This window comes from Agelaius tricolor, unplaced genomic scaffold, assembly GCF_023055355.1.
Source record: "Agelaius tricolor isolate 1412-34295 unplaced genomic scaffold, bAgeTri1.0.p SCAF_2, whole genome shotgun sequence".
In the NCBI taxonomy this organism is placed as follows: Eukaryota; Metazoa; Chordata; class Aves; order Passeriformes; family Icteridae; genus Agelaius; species Agelaius tricolor.
The window spans coordinates 68281193-68295523 of record NW_027269262.1 but is presented as its reverse complement, the minus strand read 5'-3'; the positions used below and the strand labels follow the sequence as shown (position 1 = coordinate 68295523).

The 14331-nt window shown below is 35.1% G+C and overlaps 1 protein-coding gene across 8 annotated transcripts in view; it reads right to left on the bottom strand.

Annotated features, from left to right (window-relative positions):
• The window catches only part of RALYL (RALY RNA binding protein like), a 370535-nt gene that overhangs the window by 312420 nt on the left and 43784 nt on the right, over positions 1–14331 (bottom strand). The window lies entirely within an intron of this gene.

The window sequence follows — 14331 nt, the reverse complement described above, 5'->3', positions numbered from 1 at the left end:
GGTATAATGATGGTTTAGACAAATGTTTTTTATGTGGGCAACTTCTAGAAGATTAATTTAGTTACACATAGGTATATAGTACCATCAGAGATATCCTGGAGTATCCCTCTGGTATACCAGTCCTGTTCCAGAAAGATGCAGCTCCCTCATAGCTCCAAATGCTGGCAGCATGATGCCTGTGCTCAGGGAAATACATTAAATCCTGTATGCAGATATTATGACTTCAGTATTTTAATCTATGCAGTGAAACTCACCTTTATTTTGGCTAAATTTCTACTCCTCAAATTGTTCTCCATATGCTGCTTTCCTGCAGGTTTCTTCCCTGAAAGATTTCTCTACTTTTACAGGCTGGTTAAGTGCTGAAGGCTGACATAAAACATATTAAATATATAGCTGCTAATAATTTTCTCAGATAGACCAGTGGTGAAATAAGGTTCTTGCCCTCAGCCTGAAAATGTGATTATAAAAAAGCACTAACCTTCTGATGTCCATCAGACTAACACATTTGTTTCCCTTTGGTGTTTTCACCTCTGCAATTATTCCTGGGGACAGAGGGAGATACTATACCCTTCTGAATTCTTACACTGCCTTATTTTTTCTCTTTTTGACCTAAGTCCTCTGGGTCATTTGAGATAAACCCATGACATTAGCACAACTGACTACATGGTACTACATCCAGGCCTTTCGAAAAGTTACAAGTAGGAGGAAAACACAGTGTACTTCCTTGGAAGATGAGTGAGTTTCAGTTTTGGGCATATTTTGCTGCAAAGTTCTGTATTTAGGATACTGTGCTTTGGTTTTTTTTGTTTTTTTTTTTTTAATTTATTATTTCCTATTCTTATTGTTGTCTTACATATTGATACGGATCATGATGGTTTGTGTCTTTAATAGGAGAGTTTGTAGTTTTAACATTTTTGCTGTAATATCACCAAAATTTATTTCTACTTCCTGAAACAAGGTAGAGAGTTCTATGGGTCTGAAATTCCCAATGGCTATGTATAGTGTTATAATTCAAAATTCCATTTAGAGGACAGAAAAACACAGGAAATTAGAGTCCTTTTTAGTAGTTCTTAAGTATCTCTTAAGCATTTGTTTCCTAATTTGAGGAGTATATTCACTTTCTAATTTTGTATCCTTTAATTTAAATGGGGGGCTGTTTCACAAAATGCCAAGGTCAGTATTAGAGCAATAATAAGAAATGAGTTTTACTGCTTCTAACACCATTTACTTCCTCCTGTACTACAGAGAATATGACATTATACAGAAAATTTAAAAAATCTCATTCAAACAGGCATTTTCTGCCTTAATGCTTGACTTTGTGTGAATAAGTAACCTTTTACATTGTGAAAAATTTTGTGGTAAATTATCTCTCTAAATAGAGTTTATACAGACTACATGACATGCTACAAAAGCAAAAGCGAAAGAGAGGCAGAGATTGCAACCTTTCTTGTAAAGGGGGAAAAAATTACATATTTGTTATAGCTGTTCATTATCACTGCTGTATTACCAGTGGAGAGTGTTGCTATGCATTAAATATTAAAGTCTGAAGATTTTATTTCTATTAATTTAAGATACTGTTGAATTTCTTTCTAAATGTTAATCTTGCCTTCTGTATCTGGAACATATTATCATATTACTTGAAAGATCAGCAGGCATTTTTCTTTTTTTTCTGCATATGCATTGTAGTATCTGCCAGTCTGAGTCTCCTGTGCTTAGGGAGAGGGTTTTTCAGCACACATACTTTTGAGTTACAGAATCCAGGCTAACATATAATGCACTTGTAGGACACTACCACAAAATAATATAAACAACAAATGCCTAGTATGATTATAAAGAAAACTAGAATTTCACAATTCAAAATGAAACTGAACCTTCAGCTGTAGTAGGGTTTTGAGAGCAGTTCTCTTTACAGGCAGCCTGGCTCTTCAAAGTCTCTTGACCCTCACATCAGAACAATTTCTTAAGCTGAGGTAAAACACGTAAGAAAATCAAGGCAGATGTACAGTCATATTACAGTTATCCAAGCACTCACAGATGAAATCAGATACATACTAGGACAGAAGGGGCAACTGAAATGGGTTGAACACAAGTGGGAATTACAAATATAATCAGATAGTTTTAAGCATTTACCGAGCAGTTTCACTTTTGTCTAACCAATTTCAAAAATTAAGTCCTTGAAAACCTGTAATCTAAATATTGTGTGAGTGAATATAGGAATCTGTATTTAGAGCAGTCTTCAAACCTTGAGTGCTGCTTCTCAGTTACACAAGAACCGTAATTAATCTGGTTTCAACATGAAAACCATCATAAAGGCCTACAGCTTTCACATACCCCACATAGATGTAGCCAAAAAGCACACTTCCCCTGGCTCCCACAAAAATCCATCAAAAGCAAATTTGTGTGTTTTAAAAGACAGAGGTATTAAATTCCTCAATAACAAACAAATAAAATAACCCAGCAGCAATATGGGCATAATAATTATTTTTCCCAAGCACATATGGCCAGTCCTTAGATAGGATGAGGTATGTACGAATCCCCTGCCAGTACTGGGCCAATATTTAGGCCACCTTTCCTGTGAAAGTTTGGATCAGGTCTTTCGATGTCCTTCCAACTTGAGCTATGCTATGCTGTGATATGCTATTTCATTTAATTCTATTTTATTCTGTTCTGTAATTATAGTTCATTACTTTTTGTCAAAAGTTATTTAAAAAATGCAATAGTTGTACTTTTTCTCAGCTGCAGTTCCTGAATTCAGAGAGTGCCTACCAAAAATTCTGAATGAGGCCTAGGAGAGAAATGAATTGTAAGACATATTCTTCTACCTTGGCATCTGTCCCAGTGGGAAGCCCCATGAAACAGGGAGCATTTCTCATGTCATGGATGATTTCTCTCATGCCTTTCTATGAGACACCTAACCAGGAGAAGCTGTGAAACCTGCAGCTCTCCATCATTAACATCCAGTGTCCTGTACTGGCTGGAGTCTGCTGCTCTTAATGCCCTCTTTGGCTCTATTCAGCCCTGCTTAACTCTTCCCAAACACTGCCTAGGGAACATTTACTCAGCACATTACAGTTTTGTGCACCAGACCTCACCTCAATCACTCAGCCCACGTCTGCTTGGTAAGCTGTGCACCTTCAGCACTTGGCTGAATTGCAAATGTCCTGCTCCCAGAGCTGCCAGGCTGTGCCATGGCTCAGTGCACAGAGCCCAGCGTGCGCTTCCCTTCTGACACACAGGTGCACAGAGGGTGCCTGTACAGAGCCAAGCCCCACAGGGGCCCTGAGCTGTCCTCACATTTCATACTTAGACCCAGCCTTAGGGATTTAGAAAACAATGACCATCAGGATCCATTTCATGTCCTTTCCTTTGTTTTACTACCATTCATTTCCTCCAAGAATAAGCCAGAGCTATGACTTTTTCTTGGGTAACAATGCCTCATATCTTATGCTCTTTTAGCAAAATATTTCTGAAAGTTATGGCAGCAGAGCCTGGAGCCTGAGGAATTGAAACCATAAACAAAAAATAATAAAAAATGACATGACTGCTGTTTCTAAAATATAAGAACAGAACCTGAAGTATCCTAAACCTTAGAAAGTTATTTCAGGTATTATTCCTTTTATATTTTACAGCATCAGTTAAATGGCAAGAAATCATTTCCAGAAAAGGTGGGGTTTTTTCCCTGAAGAGTGCATTTCAATATCCAAGAAATTTCAAATAGCTTCAAGTTTTGAATTCTATTCATTAAATCCATTATTTTTCAACCATAACCTTAATGAGAGCTCAGATTATAATGGTGTCTATAGTATGCTGTGATGCTGGGAACATAATTATAAAAGGACAAGTACACTCCCTCTCTGGGTCAGAATTTTAATAAATTATTTAAAAAAACCATATTCATTTCCATGATAGATGTTCTCCTTCCTCTACCTTAAACTCCAGAAATTAAATATTAAATAATCAGTTTACTGAAATTATCCTATGTAAAACTGAAAAATATTAATTGCTACCAAAATAAGTCAAGTATTTTATAAAGTCTTGTTTCCTTATAAACAGATTTCCAATAAATTTAACAGACTACTTAATTCTCAACACAAGATCACTCTAGAGAAGGGAAAAAGTGACAAAATAAACTTGACTTTTACTGTGGTTTTAGCTAGCTGTAAAATGATAATATTACCTCTCTACAGAGGGTAGTAAGCAGCTTCCACTGGTGTCCTCAGTGAGGGTAAACATTTTATACTACAGCCATTGCCAAGACAATGTAGAAGAATAGAGTAACACAGTAGAAGTAACAGGGATTTCTTCTTAACTAATGTTTTAATCTCATGCATAGAAATATTAAGTCATAAAGATTGAAAACCTGCACTAATATAAAAGTATAGGCTGTGTTTGTGTAATTTTTCAGCTGAATTCTGAACATATTTATTCATGTGTCTAACTTCTAAAAAGCTACTAGAGCGCTCTTGAAAATTAAGCACAATCCTATTGGTCTGTAAAATGTGTTTGAAATCCAGTACCTGAGTACAGTTTGAAGCATAAAACTCTAGCAAAATATAAAAATTTTGCAGTATGTTTGGAATCAATCTTTTTTACAGATTCATAGCTCTGTGAATACAGTATAATTTAATGCAACTCTATGCAAATTCACAGGAACTATTCATTGTCTTTCAGGTAAACATTCTTACTCCAATCCTTTATTACATACTTATTATTACTAATTAGATTCTCTTGAAGTGAATGGTCTTCATTGCTGTGTTATTTTGAAATTGTATTGTTATATATCACCACTAATTCTATGAAAATTATCAATAAAAAATACTTGTTAATTGGTGACCACTCATATTTTTAAAATAATATTGTAAGATGTCATAATGGTGAAGTTGTATTGCCTAACTGTGCTAAACTTCTTTATAAAAAAATAATAATTAGAGAGTTGATACATGTTCAGTAGATATAAGAAGTCACTTTGATGGTATTCAACCATTGCAAATAAGTCTGTGCTATTAATTAAAACTTAATGACCTGAATCTATCTGTTATTGACAAAATGTGGTTTATAATTGCACAGGAATTTAGGTAGCATGGCTAAAATAATGCTAAAAGGGCAAAACCTAAAGAGTTTTCTTACTTGCAGAATTAAGACTTCATAACTGAGCTTGTCCTTTTTATTAATCACAAACCTGGTAAGTTTTCTCTTTGCTTCCTTAAGTTGATCACTTTAGATATTTTGGTAAGTTAATGCACTACAAATATTCTACAGAATTTTGGTCTATACATTGAAGATACAATGGAAAGTGCTTTATAAGTCATTGATTAAATGGTCACCAGGTCATAAATTTCATCTTGATTAGCTTTTCTATCTAGCGTATAAAGTCTTTCAGATCTAGTCTTAATGTTTGGAACATAATTCTTGTACATATTAATTATATTGTTTCTATCAAAGAAAACCAGGACACAGTGCCCTTGAAAACAGCTATTTGCCACTACTACAGGTGATAGTATAAAGCTTAAGTCAACCTTTTGTTCTGAGACAAAATTGTTTCCACTGGCTCCTGCATTCTGCCTGCACAGCACTTTCAGGATCTGTCCCTAGGATGTGTGAGGAGCCAAACTGAGATGGCACTCTCCTGTGGCCTTCAGCACACTTCAGTTCTGTAAAAAGATATTGCCATATCCCTCTTCCAGCTGCTCCTCTCTCACAGCAGAGACAGGGGAGCTGCTGGTAAGGTTTCCTCACAGCAGGGCAGAGCAGGGCTGGGCAGGGCTGCAGCTTCCCAAGGAGGCTCTGCCTGCTCCATCCCCTGAGCTGCAACCTGGAACAGCTCCGAGCAGCCTAAACCAAGCTCTGAAAATCAGTTTGGATTAAGTGATTAACTGAGCTCTTTTCTTGGTCCTTAAAAATAGAGACTAAATGGGTGCAAATTGGTTCCATTTTCTCTGACCATGGTTTGTTTGGAGGTTTTAGCTTTTTTTTTAAATTGTTTTATTTGTTGCAATTGTTATTTGTCTTAAAAAGTATGCATCATAATACTGCATCATAATGCACCAACCTTCCTGTATTTTTCCCTCTATTTGTCCTTTAGTTTCAAATGAATAAGTGTAAATGAAAAACATTTCATCTTATTTACTACAAAAATGAAAACCAGTGAAAAAATAGAAAAATTTCACCAAATAAATACATTATAATTATGAGAAAAAAGTTGTGAGTTCTGAGGGTTTTTTCTGCTGTAAGCTATGAAAATAGAGATGCTGAACATCTTGATTTTATCCTGGTTTTGTACGCAATTAAATTAATAATAGCTGATTTTAATGAAAAAAACTGAAACTGAATAAAAAGGTGTTTAGCCACAAATGTAACTATCAAGATCAAATTTTGTTATAAACAGATTAATTTTAAATTGTATATTGAAATGGATAGATATATACAGACATATAGATACATGATGCTGGCTATAAGAAAATGACAAATACAATGATCCTTTAAAACCTAAGTTTCAGGAAAGTAGATTTACTAGAGCTAGGAGCAACATCTTGATTAACTTTTAACAAAACTGTCAGTACTAAAGGAATAAATACTGATTAATTGCAAAGGTTTTACCATTTTAAACCAGATTTTCCTGTGCAAATTGCAGTCCTGGTGTTAGTACTTGGCCTGCAGTGACTTCTGCTGCAGTCACAGCTGGACATTGGACCTTTTCTTCCTGTTACAGATCTTTTGTTCAGAGTTAAATCAAACTGTTTGTTTGGAGATACCTGAGATTCAGGTACCCATCTATGACTGGTGAAATCATTATTGCTTGTGGTGCATGCCTTTTAAAATATTTTAAAATTCTAGTGAAAGTAATGTGGCAATACCAAATAGTATTTTAGGGCTAGATTTCTGTGGTAGTCCCACCCTTGAGGGAGAACTGGCTGACAGGGGTAAGTGATTCCAGCTGGCTCTTGACTCATTTCCTCACCTTCTACACGTCTAGATTTCACAAATTTTGAGCAGAGATTGGCCTGATTTATTACTGATTTTGATTGAGAATAAAATCCATACAACTCTTCAGGTCCTACACAACACAAAAACCCAAGAAAGTTTGTAAAAAATTCCAGCAAGGCCAAAACTAATCTTGTGAATTTCAGCACAAGAAAAAATGAAAAGAAAAAAATTTCTAACCATAACTAGAACAGTGATCAAAAGACACCCACTAGAACATATACTTTTTATGCAGTCAGCAGAAAAAGTTGTAAAATTGTTACAAATTTATTTTTGGACTTTTAAATATGTCCAAGAAATTCCATTTTATAGGTGCTCTAATTTATTGTTGGTTTTTTTGCTGTTCTTCTAGAAAATAATAACTTGAAACTTTGTACCACCAAACTACTCATAAAATAAGGTTTTTTCCCATTTTCTTCAAGAATGAAATTAGGAAGATGATGAAAAACACGCATTAAAACTGTTCCTTCACCTTTATTAGAAACATAAAATTCTGTCATTCATTGCTCTAAGAAGTCAAGAGAAAATTCTATTAGGTATTGGTGCTTTATGACAAGATAAAAAATTATTATATAATAATTCTAAGAGAAGACAATGCATATGTAAGGGTATATGGGAAAAATATTATTAATATGTTAATAACTAAGCACCCTCACTGAATTTATACACAGTGGGAGTAAAAATAAAGCTACTGTAAATATCTGGTGATTTTATTTATGTCAGCATTTTCCAGTTATCCAGTTAGAAGGTATTCCCTCAAGATAGTCAATAAATGCAAAAGTATCTGTACAACAACACCTCCTTATACCTGCCAGTTTTATTCCTATAATGTTTCTGTTATAATCCATACAGTGTAAGTAATTCCTTGTTAAGTAAATATAAAATGAAAAAGAACATTTTCCATTGTATAATCTGGTCAGTCATATTTAACCTTGAAAAGTTACTCAACTTCTGCTTAAGCCTTCTTAAAGATATTGATTCCTAGTTTTGAGCTCCTTTCCTCAAAACATATTAGAAGAGAGGGATGGTGGAGCATTCCTAATACTTTGGGAGTATTAAACATTTCCAAGTCATTAAATGAAAGTGATGAATCAATACATGTTCTGGCATTGCTCATTAACACGTCACTGAAGTTGAGATTTATCCCATGTTGTATGACCTAGAAGAGAAATATCCTTCATAAATAATTAATTGAAAGACCTATGATATTGGATTGCTAATCTGCAAGTAACAGTTATTCTCAGCAAAATATTTTTTAATTAGGTCAGAAATGAAAACTGAACCTGCTGGCCAAAGTGACCTATTTTTCCCTGTAACCACTGTGGAGTTCCTTTCTTTTTTTTGGCATGTAGTCTCAATTAATTGTTTTAATGACACAGTTAATTTTGCTTCTATCTGCATGCATATTCATGTGCTGAAAAAATGAGATGCTGGAACAGAAGAGAGGCTACTTAATCTCTCTGCAGGTCTGGATATTTGAAATCACTCCTATGGCAGGTAGCTCCAGGAACTTTTAGCACAGAACAAGGGTCATTCTTGGGTCTTTTTAAAAAAAAAATTCAGCATTTATTAAGTCTTTTAAATTAAAAATCCTGACTGCTGACAGGAAGCTCAAAATGTGCAAAAAATCTAGGTAAGGTGTTCAGCTTAGTGATGTTAATTTTGCCATTCCCAGAAGCTCAGAGGAAGAAATTACTGCTAATTGGCATCATCTGCTAGCTCTGGAGGGTGGGTTCCAAACACCTTTACACTGTTTTTAAAGATTTTTTTTTTTATTTTTATACCAAGCATTTAACTGACTACAACTACTTATAAAAATCCCATTGGGAGAAATCTCTGCCACAAAGAGAAATCATTCAAGTATTTATAATATTTCCCAGCTCAAATGTGAGATGAAATTTGGCATTAACACCAGGAAGAAGTCTAGTCAGAGCGCACTGCAAACAAGAAATATCCAAAGGTCTTCCATAAAAATGTGGGGTCCTTTTAAAATAGTTTAAACTGTGGCCATGGAACAGGTCAAAAACTTGCAGCACTCATTATAAAAAAAAAAAAAATCTTGGGGCACTCATTATAATTCAGTCACAGTTCACTTTGCCAGAACTCTGGTCTGTGTCTCAGAAAGTTGGCAAGGCTCAGAGAGACCGCTGCTCCATTACAGGAAACCATAGCAGGCTTCAGAAAATTTGGTTTGGGTATACAATCACTGAGTGTCTGAATGACTATATTAATAAACTAATAAACTATATGTTTATTTCCACTTCACCAAGGGAAGGAAAACTGTGTTCTGCAGTTACCAATTCAAGATTGGATAGAATGCATGAAAGGGGGAAAAATTCATTAAATTTCAAAGTCAGAGGTACCCTGTATAATGAAATCAAAATGTTCTGTAAAGTCAGACTTATTGTACTGAAATAATTCTGCTTTCCCTTTAACACTTTCCCTGCCAAATAAAACCAATAAACCAGTAAAATATCATGAAACTTTTTTATCCAATTCTTAAGCAGAAATGTCAACTATAGAAGGTAAAAAAGTCTTGAAATTTGTAGAAAACAAAATGAGTTTCCCAGTTATGACTGTCGTATATACATAACATCTCTGTTAGTGGTCATACAAATTTGAAGAGTTTAATGCCCAAAATATCAAATGTTTCTTCCTGGCTTGGAAAAAAGGACATTTCATTCACTCTCAGCTCTGTAAGAGAGAGGATGTTAAAATTATGGCCTTGAGTATCTTCTTTTCCTTTCACATCTAACTCCAATTTGTGATTTCCATACTGTCTCTCTTGGAATATGGATGGTGACTTCCAAGAAACACAAAGCGTTCTTTAGATGCAGCAATTTTCATGTTATTTTTTGAGAGACATTTAGGGAAATCAGAGATATAGCATATTTTTTATCACCATCTTTGTTGCTAAGTCTTTAGAAAAATCCCACTTTAGCTGATTTTTCCTAGAGTGGTAAATGTATTTCTTGAATATTTATTTCAAAACAATCTGGTTTCACTAATCCAAAATAATTTTCTCATTTTATGCACAGTTCTTACAAATTGAATATAAATTATGGGATAAAAAAAATCCAATTACTTTGAGAAATATAGTTTTGAGACATATAATTGTCCAAGTGATGACAAACAATTATGTTAGTTAATTATCATTCTGTTCCTTCTGATTATTCCTGCCCATTTCTGAGCTCATTCTTACTCTCCTTCTACGTGATCCATTGTAATTTTCTTTCTTGGCCCTCATAAACAGCAGAAAAGGAGTTCTAAGGCAGCACAAACCACTTGTTGTTGAGCTTGAGTGGATGAGTTGTTTTCAGATACTCTACCTATGTGTCTGTCTAAGAACCACAGGAAAACAGCATCTGACATCATCACACAATTCCTTCATGAATTACAGATCACTTCATGAAAGATGGCATGATACTTCCATTCAAAAATATGCCCTAGAATATTTATTAAGTTCTATAATTCATGAAGCTTTTGGAACCAATAGTTCTCTTCTTCCAGAGAAATAACAAGGGGGGGAATTTATTCAACATTGACAAGTTTTTCCAGTTCATATTGTCATGTCTTTATCATTTCAATGAGTCACTCTTCACCTCACCAGTAGTAGCTTTGCAATTCTTTATCTAATATTTTGTTAAATGGATCTCACTTGGCAAGACCGATTTTTCTTTCTCTTTCTGTGTGAGATGGTTTCTCCTGTGTGAACATGAAGAATACATCTGTTAAGGCTCACAACCAATAGGAAAGTTTTGGGGGCCAAAGGCCTGTGAACTCTTTCAGTGTAAATACCATTTAGATCCATCATTGTGCATTAAGAACCTCAGGATAAGCTTCAGGGTTTTCCCTAGTTCTACACCTTCAGTATTAAAGTCTTGTGATTTGCCTTTATAATGGGCCAAAAGAGATTAAATGCATCAGGATGCCCAGGAGCCTGCTGTCTTTGAGCAGGTGTGACCTGAGCTTGTGACCATGGAGAAATAAATCTGTCTTACTGCCCAGTGGGTACAAGAAGAATCCAAATGCAGCCTCTATTTGGAGAAGGTCACTACAGATTTTGCTGTGGAAAGATCTGTAGTACCCTTTTAGAGGTGAGTCAACACCTGGCACTTGTCCTGTGTGATCAGCTCTAAGGGGGAAAGACATCTGCAACTCACCTGCACTTACGATTATATTGATATCAAAGATTTTAAAAAATAAAATATAAATAATAAATTTATATTATTTCTGAGCTATTCAAGAATTCAATGAACTCTCTTGTCTCTCTCCAGGTATTTCTGCAGGCATTCCATATCCTTATTCTTTATACAATATGCATCTCACATGATAAAAAAGCAAATTCAAATGAATTAAACATAAACATTAAACATACAGAAAGAATTTGGAATCTACTACTTATCAAAAATTCTGCCCTTCCATAAAAGGTTAAAAATCTCAGTTGCTAATATGACAAATGGGAATTAGTTCTGATCTGGCTCCTGTTTGAAGGTGTTAAACATGATTTCATGTTATTTTAGCATATGCTCAGGCATATAAGATGTATTAAATTCACACATATTTTTCCTTCATCTTAATTTACCTCTTCAAAAATCATATCAGTGTTGCTTTCATTTTCAGAGTTTTAGATAGTTGTGCTTGTGAGGTAGGAAAAATATGCTATTTTTGCATGCATATTAAAATTAAGAATGACGTAAGTTGATATGAAGAAGACAGAATGTAACTATGTAAAGATGCTTGTAGGAAGAAGTGTTGTCACTTTTGTATTCTTTCACTGTCACAGCCACAACAATTTTACTATATAACAAGCTTTCAGAAAGGTTGCTTTACTATAAAATCATATAACCTTAATTTTGTTAATGTGGATGACTGTAATATATATGCTGATTTTGCTAAAAATTGTTGGCAAGGACATTGATTTCTACAAAGGGTTTCGTTGTACAATGATGGTTTTATCATCATATAGAAAATTATTTTCAATTAAATACTTGCCACAGGTGGGAACAGGCAGCATTACAATTCCTGCTAAAACTGCAATGGTTTAACTTACTGGGAGAAGACATTTCTGCAAAATAACCTTTCCAACAAAGTGCAATGGAGCACTCAGGGACATGTTCTTATGCCTGTGTGTTGAGACCTTCTGGAAAAGGGCTTGAGACTGATTCAGCTACAAGTATCTTAATACATAAGACCTTGGCATGATCTTCACAAAGATTTTCTGGGCAGAAACACAACTGTCTGGGGGAGCATTTCCATAGCATCACACACACATAATGCTTTCCACTACATGGTTCTTCCTTCTCTTCTTACCAACAGAAATGGACCCGCAGGTGCAGTTAAATAATCAACAATCATCTTCCATGGTTGTAGATGATCCAGGTCTCCAACAACAGAGCTCAAAACACGTTTGTATAATGTGCTTTAAGTGCTTAGATAATTTTAATATCTTTGATGAAGTCAGTGAAATGCTTATAATCTGGGTAGTGTTCCATTTACACTGAATATACATCTGAATATAACCATTCATTGTAGTATCTTAGTAACGCAGTAATAGAGATAAAGAAATTTGTATCACTAAATTTATATGCTACTACCTTATAAAGTAATATACATAAAAATAAACCTGAGGCAGAAAACAAAGCATAGTGCTGTACTTGATCAATGACATTTATCAAAAATTCATTAAGCAACAAGGTAGGCATATAATTGTATTTTCACACACAGATCTTCAGATGCAAGCAAGAAAAAGACTCACTGTGAAAACCAGTTACTGAAAACCAGTTGGAAGTCTTTAATCCCCAACACCACAAAGTAGACCTGAGTTTCCAGTCCCAACAAAGCATGTGACAAGGGCAGGGGAGACCTTTTGCCCTGTAAAGATCCAGGGGTGAATGGAGATGAGGGATAGAAAATAGCATGTGGTGGTGGGTGGTTGTGGTAGCGTGAAAGACTGGATCAACATAAATACATGCCTGGAGAGATAATTCAGGTTGCCTGAGTAACCTTAATTTTCAGGTGTTACATAATTTCTGGGTTCTTTAGTTGTAGCCTTAGGGTTCTTTTGGCACAGTTCAGAGACAGTGCAATTGTTTTTACAAAAAACAATTACCATACAGCCCTGCTGAAAGATGACCCCTTTTGGTATTCAGCAAGGATATTCATGCTAAACCAGTGACAACACTGTTAGTCTCCAGCTGGTCCTGTCCTTCAGGGAATGAAGGCATACTTAAATTTCTCTGCCATTTCATAAATAAGGGAAAGTAGATACAGTTGAATGATGTAATTAATTTTGATATCTTAAAGAAAAAAATATATTCTATGTTTTTTAAAGATTCTGTACTAAGTTCTTTGTACCAAGTTCTCTGTCAGTCTTTCCTTCAGCCTGGCCTTCCATGTAGTTCCTCTCCCACTGTAGCTCCTAAACTCCTGTTCCCTCTGCTGACTCCCGTCTGCCTTTTCCTGCCCATACCTTTACTTCTTGCTCTTATCCCACACAACCCTATATTCATCCCCCTAACATAACTGCCTCTATTCCTCCCCTGCTGGTTTTCAATCTCTTGTAACTTTATTGGGAATATTTCTTTAATGTCTATCTATTTTCTTCCCCTCTTTTTTTTTTCCTTTATCACAGTTTCCTTGTTCCTGTTCCATCCAGCCATTTCTTTTCTCCCTTTTCTCCCCTTCATCCCTCCTACACAGCAGGAGGATGCAATGCAGAGGGCAGAGTGGGGAGGCAGGGGCTGGGGGAATGGTGGGGAGAACTGAATTTGTATCCTTAAGTTTTCTTGAGTAAGATTTTATTTTAATTTAAATTTTAGCAAAATATCTGAGGGATATATTCAGCATAAAGTATTAGAGCCACAATGGTTTATATTTGGCAATGCTATCAGCAACTGAAAACAGAGACTCATGATTGAAAGCTTCTGGCAACCTGACTCATTGGCATCAGAACTCTGCCACCTAATACAACATGCTGTTTATTTAACAGTTTCTGTTAAATTAAATTACTTGCCTTTCATCAAGGCAGTTATATTTATATCTATTTTAAATAGCCCTCCAAATGTTTCTTTTAATTCTTTCACATAAATTCTAGTATAAGGAGGTAATGCTGCTTCATTTTCAGGAGTACAATAAACCTCTTACAGGTTGGTCCAGGTTGAATCTATCATGGAAGAGAAAAAGGCAAGAAGGAATTGATATAACCAGAAATCAAGCCACATTTAATATGTAATGTTTTAGGAAGTACTTAGGAACTCCAGAGTGTATGGAGAATGATAATGACAAGGAAGAGGATAGTGCCTTTATTTGTACAAATAGTAAAATACAGGCTTTAACTTAGTCTGATTC